Source organism: Rana temporaria, chromosome 1 (genome assembly GCF_905171775.1).
Source record: "Rana temporaria chromosome 1, aRanTem1.1, whole genome shotgun sequence".
NCBI classification, from domain to species: Eukaryota; Metazoa; Chordata; class Amphibia; order Anura; family Ranidae; genus Rana; species Rana temporaria.
In genome coordinates, this window is record NC_053489.1 from 616,998,645 (window position 1) to 617,011,222 (window position 12,578).

Here is a 12,578-nt window from a genome sequence, read left to right on the forward strand (position 1 = left end):
GATAAAGATTAATTACATCAGTGTGTCTGCTGGATTCGTTTTAAAGCAGACATATTGATTTATGGTGGAGGTTTTTCTGTCTATTGGATCGTCACCACAGCCTTTGATCAACACTTATGGACTGTTTCTTCTGTTTCCTTCACTGCACTGGGGATCAGGACTTTTTCACGTTTTAGATCATCTATGGACACTGATCTATATTATGACCTTTAGAATTTTTTTCTTTTTTGTATAGCGCATCTTGTTTTTTCTATTTCTTGTCATTACTGTACAACATTTACAGTAAGATGCAGCTTTATCTACATTGATTTTGTTTATACATGTGTATTATTTATGAGCATTAGTTTGTTAATTTTTATATCTATTAGCGCAGTTGCTCCCACAAATTTTTTTCTAATGTTAATCTGAACTTTACTTTTCTTCAAGTAAACTACAAGAAGAACTGTGTTGTGTATTCCTGCTGAGATATTCCATTAATCACATTGCTAGGTGTGTGAGGGGCTGGGACTGTTCATTGGGGTTGAAAGGCAGAGTAACGGACTGAACAAACAAAAGCAGCTCCCTCGGGGGTTTGCTATTTATATATATATATATATATATATATATATATATATATATATATATATGTATATACTGTGTGTGTATATATATATATATACATATATATATATATATATATATATATATATATATATATAGTAAACCCCTGAGGGAGCTGCTTTTGTATATATGTATGTATATATATATATATATATATATATAAATATATATATATATATGTATATATATATATATTACACCTATATAATTTATTTTTATTTTGCAAAGGGTGCATTTCTCCTTTAACCACTTAAGGACCGGAAGGATTTGCCCCCTTAATGACCAGGCCATTTTTTGTGATGCGGCACTGCGTCGCTTTAACTGACAATTGCGTGGTCATGCAACGATGTACCCAAGCAAAATCGATGTCCTTGTTTTCCCTCAAATAGAGCTTTCTTTTGGTGGCATTTGATCACCTCTGCGTTTAAAATTTTTGGTGCTATAAACAAAGAGCGACAATTTTGTTATTCTTGCTATAAAACATATCCAAAAAATAAATAAAAAAACAAATGTATTCATCAGTTTAGGCTGATATACTGTATATTCTTCTACATATTTTTGGTAACAAAAAAAAATCATCGCAATAGGTGTATATTGATTTGTTTGTGCAAAAGTTATCGCCTCTACAAACTATGGGATAGGTTTAGGGAATTGTATTTTTTTTTTATTGTTTTTACTAGTTTTCTTCTTTTTTTTTTTGTGGGACTGCCACATTGCGGCGGACAAATCTGACCCCAAATTACACTTTTTGGGGACCAGTGAGTGATTATTACATTGATCAGTGTTATAAAAATACACTGATCAATGTAGAAAATGACACTGGCAGGGAAGGGGTTAACACTAGGGGGCGATCAACTGTGTTCCCTCAGCGTGTTCTAACTATAGGGGGTATGGGCTGCCTGGGTCATGACAGAGATCACTGGGCCAGATTCACAGTAGAGATACGACGGCGTATCTCTGAAACGCCGTCGTATCTCTCAGAGTATCTATGCGACTGATTCATAGAATCAGTTACGCATAGATAGCCCTTAGATCCGACAGATGTAATTGTCTTACACCGTCAGATCTTAGGATGCAGTACCTCGGCCGCCGCTGGGTGGGGTTTGCGTTGTTTTCCAGCGTCGGGTATGCAAATTAGCAGTTACGGCGATCCACGACGGTTTTCGCGTTCGTTACGTCGGCGCAAGTCTTAGTTTCCCTTCGCAAAGTTAAGCAATCTTTTTCATTGCTTAACTTTACACCAGCCATGTTAAAGTATGGCCGTCGTTCCCGGATCGATTTGGATTTTTTTTTTTCGGCGTAAGCACGTCGCGATTCACAAACACGTCACGCCCCATTTGAATTGGGCGGGCTTGCGCCGGACGTGTTTACGATACACCGCCGCAAGTTTGCAGGTAAGTGCTTTGTGGATCAGGCACTAACACTGAAAACTTGCGGCGGTGTAACGTAAACGGGTTACGTTGCGCCGCCGCAATTGTACCTGAATCTGGCCCTTTGTTCCCGATCACTGGGAACAGTAGATCTCTGATCTGAATGCGGATCCGCCTTGTTTACAAAGGCAGATCCCCATTCTGCCTCTCCTCACAGCGATCGTGGACCGCCGGCGGACTTCAGATAAGGAGGCAAAAAGCATAGAACAGCTAATACATTGTGAGGTTACATTGTATCTCTTTATTGTACGATACATTTAGCAGCTTCTTTATTTTAAGTCTTTCATTGTCTTAGATAAAAAATAAATAAAAAAATCTGTGAAAAATTCTTGAGAGCTGAAAGCTTGACCTGGAAGTTCAACCTTTAGTACAGACACTTGTACAGACTCTTCTGAACATATTTAGAAGTTAAAGAATCTAATATTACAGTGGAGGCTTAGGACAGAAACCGTGTGTGACTGTACCTTGCGATAATCAGGATCTAACAGACAGACGCACGCTCCCAGTCTCTTGGCTTTCTTCTCACCTTTCTTACAGATGCGTGAACAGTCTGAATGAGAATCGCACAGTTCAGCTAGTTAGGTAAATAATAGGACAGGTCTGAATCTTGATGTTTCAATGAATGAAAATGCCTAAAACCCCCTTGCAAAACCCTTGAATCTAAAGGGTACCTCAATCGTTGGGTAAAGATCTGAATGAACCCAATTTTGTCATGTTTTATTCATTAGTGTGCCTTCAATGCTGTAGTGTGTACTGAATTATCTTCACTTTTATGGCACGACTAAACTGCCACAGTTGCTTTTGGATTTTGCAACACAACCTGACTGATATCAGAAGAAACCACTAATAATAAAAAAAAAAAACAGCTATTCTCAACCAGGTTTATGTGGAACCCTATGGGTCATCCAGAGGCTGCTAGGAGTTCCTTAAGCTGTTGCTGATGGAACTCCCACCTCACATTGCCTGCATACTTCCAGGAATAACGCTACTTAGGCCACTTTCACACTGAGGCATTTTGCTGGCACTTTTGTGCTGAAAAGCGCCTGTAAACTGCCTTTTCTGCAGCCCCAGTGTGAAAGCCTGAGTACTTTCACACTGGGGCGGTGCGCTTGCAGGACAGGAAAAAAATATCCTGCAAGCAGCATCGTTGGAGCCATGCGGGAGCGATGTATTTAGCTCTCCTAAACCACCCCTGCCATTTAAATCAATGGCCAGCACTGCCGAATAGCCTGCAAAGCACTACGACAGCGGCACTTTGAGGGCGCTTTTAACCCTTTTTCGGTCGCTATCAGGAGTTAAAAGTGCCGCTAGTGGCCGAAAAGCTCAGCTAAAACGACGGTAAAGCACCGCTATAATTAGCGGCTTCTTATCGCTAACACAGCCAGCGCCTCAGTGTGAAAGTGAAACAAGTGTATAGGTGTTTAACCACTTAAGCCCCGGACCAAAATGCTGCCTAAAGACCCAAGGGGTTTTTACAGTTCGGGACTGCGTCGCTTTAACAGACAATTGCGCAGTCGTGCGACGTGGCTCCCAAACAAAATTGGCGTCTTTTTTTCCCCACAAATAGAGCTTTCTTTTGGTGGTATTTGATCACCTCTGCGGTTTTTATTTTTTGCGCTATAAACAAAAATAGAGCGACAATTTGGAAAAAAATTCAATATTTTTTACTTTTTGCTATAATAAATATCCCCCAAAAACATATATAACATTTTTTTTCCTCAGTTTAGGCCGATACGTATTCTTCCACCTATTTTTGGTAAAAAAAATCGCAATAATCGTTTATCGGTTGGTTTGCGCAAAATTTATAGTGTTTACAAAATAGGGGATAGTTTTTTTGCATTTTTATTATTTATTTTTTTTTACTACTAATGGCGGCGATCAGCGATTTTTTTCGTGACTGCGACATTATGGCGGACACTTCGGACAATTTTGACACATTTTTGGGACAATTGTCATTTTCACAGCAAAAAATGCATTTAAATTGCATTCTTTATTGTGAAAATGACAGTTGCAGTTTGGGAGTTAAACACAGGGGGCGCTGTAACATTTAGGGATCACTGTGTATGTGTTTACTAGTGTAGGGGGGTGTGGCTGTAGGAATGACGTTATCGATCGTGTCTTCCCTATAAATGGGATGACGCGATCGATGCGCCGACACAGTGAAGCACGGGGAAGCCGTGTTTACACACGGCTCTCCCCGTTCTTCAGCTCCGGGGAGCGATCGCGACGGAGCGGCTATAAACAAATAGCCGCGCCGTCGTCCCGGATCGCTCCTCAAGCCACGGGGACCGCCGCATGTACCGGGGGGGTCCCGATCGGACCCCCGACCCACGTCAAGCAGGGCACGTATATATACGTTGATGTGCCTGCCTGTGCCATTCTGCTGACGTATATGTACATGAGGCGGTCCTTAAGTGGTTAAAGGGGAGTTCCACAGTAAACAGTAAAGGTGGCATTTTGATCACTGTCGTAAGGGAGGCAGTCTTACTGACCACTAAGGTAAGTGAAATTTTTTACCATTGACCCCCTAATAAATTGGTTTCATCAAGGGTTCCTTGAGATCTCAACATTATTTTAGGGGGTTCCTTAACGGTAAAAAGCTTGAGAAAAACTGACCAAACCCCTTAAACTCAAATTAATACCAAAACCCAAACCTTGAAGAGATCCTGTCACCAATTAAAATGTTATAAATGTAAAGGCTATTTTTCTTTTTAAGTTAAAATAGTACATCCATGTGTTTTTAAATTTTTGCTTTTTTTTATTTAAAAGCCTTTCAAATTTAATAGGAAACTGATAATTATGTAAGTGTTGGTTCCAACTACCTTACCCCCCCCCCCCATCCCCCGCACTGTCAGGTCATGGCTTTCTGTAAGTAGTCAAACCAGTGTTCGGCGCCAAAAACATAAAAAATGTGAGAAAGAAATATTACAGATGTAACTGCCCCTTTTAAGTGAAAAGATTCCACCTTTGCAAATATAAAACTAAAAGTGTGGCTGCTTACATTTTGTGTTTATATATACAGTTGTGCACATAAGTTTACATACCCTGGCAGCATTTATGATTTCTTGGAAAATTTTCAGAGAATATGAATAACACAAAGGGCCAGATCCACAGACGAAGTATGCCGGCATATCTACTGATACGCCCGTGTACTTTCAAATTTCCCGCGTCGTATCTTTAGTTTGAATCCTCAAACCAAGATACGACGGCTCCTGGGTTAGATCCGACAGGTGTACATCTTCGGATCTAAGATGCAATACTTCGGCGTCCGCTGGGTGGCGTTTTCCGTGTTGGGTATGCAAATTAGCGATTTACGACGATCCACGAACGTACGCGCGGCTGTCGCATTTTCTAACGTCGTCTGTAGTCGGCTTTTTCCGACGTATAGTTAAAGCTGGTATTTTTCGTCGTATACATAGACTTGCCATGTTAAGTATGGCCGTCGTTCCCGCGTCGAAATTTGAATTTTTTTTTTTGTGTAAGTCGTCTGTGAATAGGGATGGACGTGACTCACGTCTAAGTTAAAAAAAATGACGTCCTAGCGACGTCATTTAGCGCAATGCACGGCGGGAACTTTCGGGACGACGAATGCGCAGTTCATTCAGCGCGGGGACGCGCTTCATTTAAATGAAACCTGCCCCAACCCGCCCAATTTCAAATCCGCCGCCAGAAATACACTACGCCTCCGTAACTTACGGAGCGAAATCGCTGAGGATTCGAAAATGCGCCAGATAAGGTACGGCGGCGTAGTGTATCTCTGATACGCTGCGCCGTTCTACATGTATGTGGATCTGGCCCAAAAACTTTTCTTTCACTCATGGTTAGTGTTTGGCTGAAGCCATTTATTATCAATCAACTGTGTTTTTTAAATCATAATCACAACAAAAACTACCTAAATGACCCTGATCAAACGTTTACATACCCCAGTTCTTAATACTGTGTATTGCCCCCTTTAACATCAATGACAGCTTGAAGTATTTTGTCGTATTTATGGATGAGGCTCTTTATCTTATCAGATGGTAAAGCTGCCCATTCCCTTTGGCAAAAGGCCTCCAGTTCCTGTAAATTCTTGGGCTGTCTTGCAAGAACGGCACCTTTTGAGATCTCCCCAGAGTGGCTCAATGATATTGAGGTCAGGAGACTGAGATGGCCACTCCAGAACCTTCACTTTATTTTTCTGTAGCCAATGACAGGTTGACTTGGCCTTGTGTTTTGGATCATTGTCATGTTGGAGTTTCCAAATACATCCCACGTGCAGCTTCCTGGCTGATGAATGCAAATGATCCTCCAGTCATTTTTGATAACATACTGCATTCATCTTGCCATCAATTTTGACCAAATTTCCTGTGCCTTTGTAGTTCACACATCCCCAAAAACATCAGCGATTCACCTCTGTGTTTCACAGTAGGAATAGTGTACCTTTTATCATAGACCTTATTGACTCCTCTCCAAATGTAGCGTTTATGGTTGTGGCCAAAAAGCTACATTTTGGTCTCATCACTCCAAATGACTTTGTGCCAGAAGGTTTGTGCTGTTTGGCGTATTGTAAGCGGGATACTTTTCTTCAAGTGCCTCCTTATTGTCCATCTTGAAACAGCCACACCAAATGTTTTCAGAGAGTCCTGTATTTAAGTTATTTGTGGGTTTTTCTTTGCATCCCAAACAATTTTCCTGGCAGTTGTGGCTGAAATTTTAGTTGTTTCAACAGAACCCCTCATTTTCCACTTATGGATTAGAGTTTGAACACTGCTGACTGGTATTCTCAATTCCTTGGATATCTTTTTATATCCCTTTCCTGTTTTATACAGTTCATCTACCTTTTCCCGCAAATCCTTTGACAATTCTTTTGCTTTCCCCATGACTGAGAATCCAGAAACATCAATTCAGCACTAAATGAAAGGTGCAAGGGTCTGTCAGGAGTCCAGAAACTCATTGACCTTTTATACACAAACACTAATTACAAGAAAACAGATCACAGGTGAGGATGGCTACCTTTAATAACCATTCAAAACCCTTTGTGTCAACTTGTGTGCATGTTATCAGGCCAAAATCACCAGGGTATGTCAACTTTTGATAAGGGTCATTTGGGTAGTTTCTGTTGTGATTATGATTAAAAAAGAGTAAAAACAGTTGATTGATAATAAATGGCTTGAGCCAAACACTAACTATGAGTGAAAGAAAAATGTTTGTGTTATCATTTATTGTCTGAAAAATGGCCAAGAAATCATAAATTCTGCCAGGGTATGTAAACTTATGAGCACAACTGTGCATATATAGTTAGCCTTTTTTTTTAAAATCAAATCGTTTTTTTATTTATTTTATATACAAACAACAAAAACATACAGCCCAAGCCCGTATTGAGAGGGAAGAGAAAAAAAAACCCAGGCCCCCATGCCCCCCCCTTCCCATCGCTCATACATCTATCCACTCACGTCTCGTCATACCTCCAGAATAGCAAACCAACTTCTCCATATTTTTTCAAATTTCTCTAGACATCCTCTAGAGAGGGAGGGAGGGCTGAGCCCAGCCCTGGCAAATAGTTACACTAACTTGTATGGGTGCCTCAAACCCGCACCAGTGTATACAGCATGTGTGGGTAAATTCCACTCTGCTGTGCCTATCAAAAGCCGCTGTGCGTTCCAAGTCTCGCTCTTAGCCTGGATGTGATGTCATACAGGACCCGGAAGTAGTAGTCCTATGCTTCGATGTACGTTTCACCAAGGATGGCGTCTTCAGGAAGTCTTCATGGCTTTCTGTAAAGTACTGATGCAGACAACAGGTTGTTCAGTGCCAATGACTTGTAAAGTGTTCAAGCCAAAGGGTCACCATGCAGTCCGGCATTAAAGCCAAAGAGTCACCCCATAGAAAAGTTTATCAGTGTCAGAAACTTGTAAAGATTTGAATCCAAAGGATCACCAAGTTGCCAGATATTGAAGCCAAAGAGTCACCATGTAGCTAGGTTGTTAAATGTTAGTGGCTTGTAAAGTGTTCAAGCCAAAAGGTCATCATGCACTTGGCATTGAAGACAAAAAGTCACTCCATAGGCCAGGTTGTTCAGTGTCAGAGACTTGTAAATTGTTCAAGCCAAAGGGTCATCTTGCCCTTAGGCATTGAAGCCAAAGTGTCACCCTGTAGCCAGGTTGTTCAGTGTCAGTGGGTTGTAAAACAATCAAAAGTCAAAGGTTTACCATGCAGCAACTGTTTTGAAGCCAAAGAGTCACCATGTAGCCAGGTAGTGAGCATTATTAAATGGAGTTCATTGTGGCAACTGTTCTGTTTTACATTACAAAAGTGGAGTTTTCTCTGCAAGAATAGAGTACTGACACTACTACATATATTATATGGATATAAATCACACCAAAATGTCTGTTGAACATCACAGTCCAAATCCATGGACAATAATATGAACTTGCTCCCCACCACTCTTTGTAGCTATAATGGCCTCTAGTCTTTAGGGAAACCCTACCACAATATTTTGGAAAATGTCTGTGGAAATGCTCATTCCTCCTCTCTCTGCTTTTCTGTTGGCCCCTCTCGTGTGCAGTCTGTCCTTTCTCACAGCTCCCGGGGTAGAATTGTTTTAGCTAGTTGGTATTAGTGTTGCTCACGAATATTCGCATTGCGAATATTCGACTCGAATATAGCATATTCGAGAAATCGCGCTATATTTCGAATTTCGCAGTGAATATTCGCAATTCCGAATATTCGCATTTTTTCAATTTGATTTTTAAAACAGATCACATCCTATCGACGTCTAAAAGCATTGCTGGTATGATTAGAGACCCTGGGCCGAGTAGCTAAGCTGAGGCGATCCTTTTATGTTGCCAAATTGAAAAAAAAAACATTGCGATTTTTCGCTATTGCGAATGCGAAAATGATTGCGAATTTTCGATAACTGTGGTAGGAGAACTCTGATTGTCTCTGATGCAAAAGGGGGGGGCTTTGTGTATGTTTCTGTTATGAATATTTGTATGTTTGATATTATTATTTTTTTTGTAAGAAGGAAAAAATTGCGCATACCTTAAAAAAAGGGGAGAATACAGCAGCAACTCAAAAATGTTATACAACATAATTTAATACAAGACAGAAAATGGAGTCGCTCTACAAGAATAAAAAATATGTCTAGTGACAAGACATGTGGGCAAATTATAAAATAAGCAAGCGCAAATAACTTGTGAAATACACAGTGAAACAAATATATAAAGAAATATAGTCCCAATAATAGAAAAATAATCTTTCATAAAAATGTCTTTGATATGTGAAGTGAAAAAAAGTCCAAAGCATGCAGCATGAACGTGTTCAATCTTCAAGGTGTTTGATTGACAAACGGCTGTGACAGATGGATAGAGTAAAGAATCACCACCAATGCAAAACACTTTTTATTTTGTATTGTAAAATATCAAGAATATTCTGAGCCAATCAGAGTGCTCCTTCCGCATTTGCCGAATATTCGCAATTATTTTGTATTGTAAAATATCAAGAATATTCTGAGCCAATCAGAGTGCTCCTTCCGCATTTGCCGAATATTCGCAATTATTTTGTATTGTAAAATATCACGAATATTCTGAGCCAATCAGAGTGCTCCTACAGCATTTGTCGAAATTGCGCAATAAATATCGCATTCGCATGTTGCGATATTTCGATAAAATATCACGAATATTCTGAGCCAATCAGAGCGCTCCTCCAGCATTTCTCGAAATTGCGCAATAAATATCGCATTCGCATGTTGCGATATTTCGATAAAATATCACGAATATTCTGAGCCAATCAGAGTGCTCCTACCGCAGTTATCAAAAAATCGCAATTATTTTCGCATTCGCAATAGCGAAAAATCGCAATCATTTAATTTCGATAAAATATCACGAATATTCAAATTTAGCGAATATATCTCGAATATTCGAATATATATTCGAGATATATCGCGAAATCGAATATGGCATATTCTGCTCAACACTAGTTGGTATATCTCCACCATACCTATGTACATGGTTCAGCATTGTGCTCGTCCTTTTTATTGGATATGTAAGTATTATATGTGATTTTATTTTAAAAAAAATCACTAACGACCTTGTCTTTTTTTTTTAAATCTCCTGAGGAAGTGAGCGTTGTCTCGTGAAACATTTTGAGATTCCTGAAGAGCTTGTCCAATGTAAATCATCTGAGATGTTCAATATATTTGCAGTTATTCATATTTATATATGTAAAACGTTTTTTTATGTTTACCAAGGTTTTTATTCTTATTTTGAGCATTTTTATTGTTTATTCCAATATTTGACGTGTCTCACAAAGTTCCTCAGGCACTCTTTTTTTCTTGTATTATTGCATTTATATAAAGGACTCGTACACACGACAGATTTCCTCAACAGAATCCATCAAGAAACTTGGTGGCAGAGCTTTTTTGCTGAGGAAAACGGTTGTGTGTATGTTTTTCTTCGAGAAAACTGTTGAGGAACTCTATGAGAAAAAAAGAGAACAAGTTCTCTTTTTCCTCATCGGGAGTCTCAATTTCCTCGTTGTGTTCCTCGTCGGGCTGGTTTTCGACGAGAAACACGTTCGTGTGTCTGCTTAGAAACCCGCGCATGCTCAGAATAAAGTATGAGGCGGGAGCGCACCTTCGGTAGAAGTAGCGTTTGTAATGGAGATAGCACATTTGTCACGCTGTAACATCTTAACACGCAGTAACTTGAGATTAGCAAAGGAAGCCCGAAGGGTTGTGCCAGTGGAATCGAACTTCCCCTTTATAGTGCCGTAGTACGTGTTGTACGTGACCGCGTTTGAGAACGACGAGATTTTGTCTTGACAGTGTGTACGCAAAGAAAGCTTGTCAAGATTCTCGACAAGCCTGACAAGGAACTCATCGAGGAAAACGATGTGTCTTTTACGACGAGTTCCTCGGTCATGTGTACGAGGCCTTCCATTACACCCACACACACCAGCCTTCCTTTTTTGAGTACTGTGAATGAGACAATTGAGTACTGTTCATGATACTTTTTTTTATTTGCATTAACATACAATTTTTCAGGACAAGCTTTCGAGGTATGTTCCCTTCTTCAAGGTCCGAGCAGTACTGATTCACAAAACTGTGGAAATGCTCACACATTTGTGAGGTCAAGTACTGATGTTGATTGACTTACAATCAGCATTCAAATTTGTGCCAAAGGTGTTCAGTAGGGCTGAGGTCAGGGCTCTGTGCAGGCCATTTGAATTCCTCCTACCAAGTTCATCAAACTGTGTCTTCAAGGACCTGGTTTTGTACATGTGAACTCCATAAACTGGAGGGATGTAAACATACATTTGACCATATAGTGTATCGCTATGCCCCACTGCAAGAAATATTTTACAGTAGCATAGCATGGCAGAAAGTGGTGGAAATGGGTGTACATTTTTATGTCCTGTGATATTGTAGAGTGTTGATGCTACAAAACTGTACATAGAGCACAAATTCTTGGCTATGCTTTTGTGAATATGTAAAGCCCTACAGATAAATATTATAATAACTTCAAGATCTTGATCAGCACTTTCTTTGTTCTTCCTATATTTAGAAAGCAGACTAAATTCTGTACAGTGGCATAGCTCATGTGTGTTCAGCCATACGTCAAACCTCCAATAAGACAAATTACACAAAGAACAGAAGCCACGTTTTTGGTGTTTACACACTGTCATACATCTGCACGTAGATGAATTCTGGATACATACCCTGACAGGTGGTTCATGCTTATCTTGACATAGAATTTGATGTATTGTGTTATGTTTTCCTTTTCCTTACACATCGTTCACACTTTACAGTGCTCATTTGAATGACATATTTGCTTTCCTTTGTAGAATCTTCATATTTGTTTACTAACGGTATTTTTTTTTTACATACATCACATACGGGATTGTTGGAATTGATAAGGCGCTATACCTGGTATTTGTTGTCACAAGGAAAGAGAATGTTGAAGAGCAAATAGAATTAAAATGGTCATGCATGATATTTTTCTGGAGGCTGAGGCCCACAGTGTAGTACGGTAGTATGTAGAAGTATGAACGTTTTAAAGTCACAGGGGTAGATCTCTTTTGTTTGGTTGCAGGACCAAGTTGCCTAGATTATAACTTATTTTATACAGAAGAAGTATTTATACCACTTATTGTATAAATATACATCGTCATAAGGATCAGTTGGAGCTGAGATCATTGGAGTGGCCCCGGCCACCCTTTGACACTACTAGGTGGGCCGCTAACATTTTACTGCCCTGTCACCAGAATGATTTACCCGTATCTGATGCTGTGTACATATTGTTGTTGAAGGACCCTTCTTTAGGTCAGTTATTTATGTTTTGGTTGAAGTGTTTTACAGCTATTTAATATCAAACTCTGTCTATTATTTAGTGCCCCCTTCTTCCAGGAACTTTATTCTGTCTTTGGGGACCAAAGATTTTCAGTGGGAGGAGGATGTAGCCAGGTGCAGGCTATCATAATATGAATACATTACCTTGATTGCTGCAAACTGCTTCAGTTACATATACAGTGTGTCTGCCTATTTATTTTTTTCATCTTTTTACATACCCT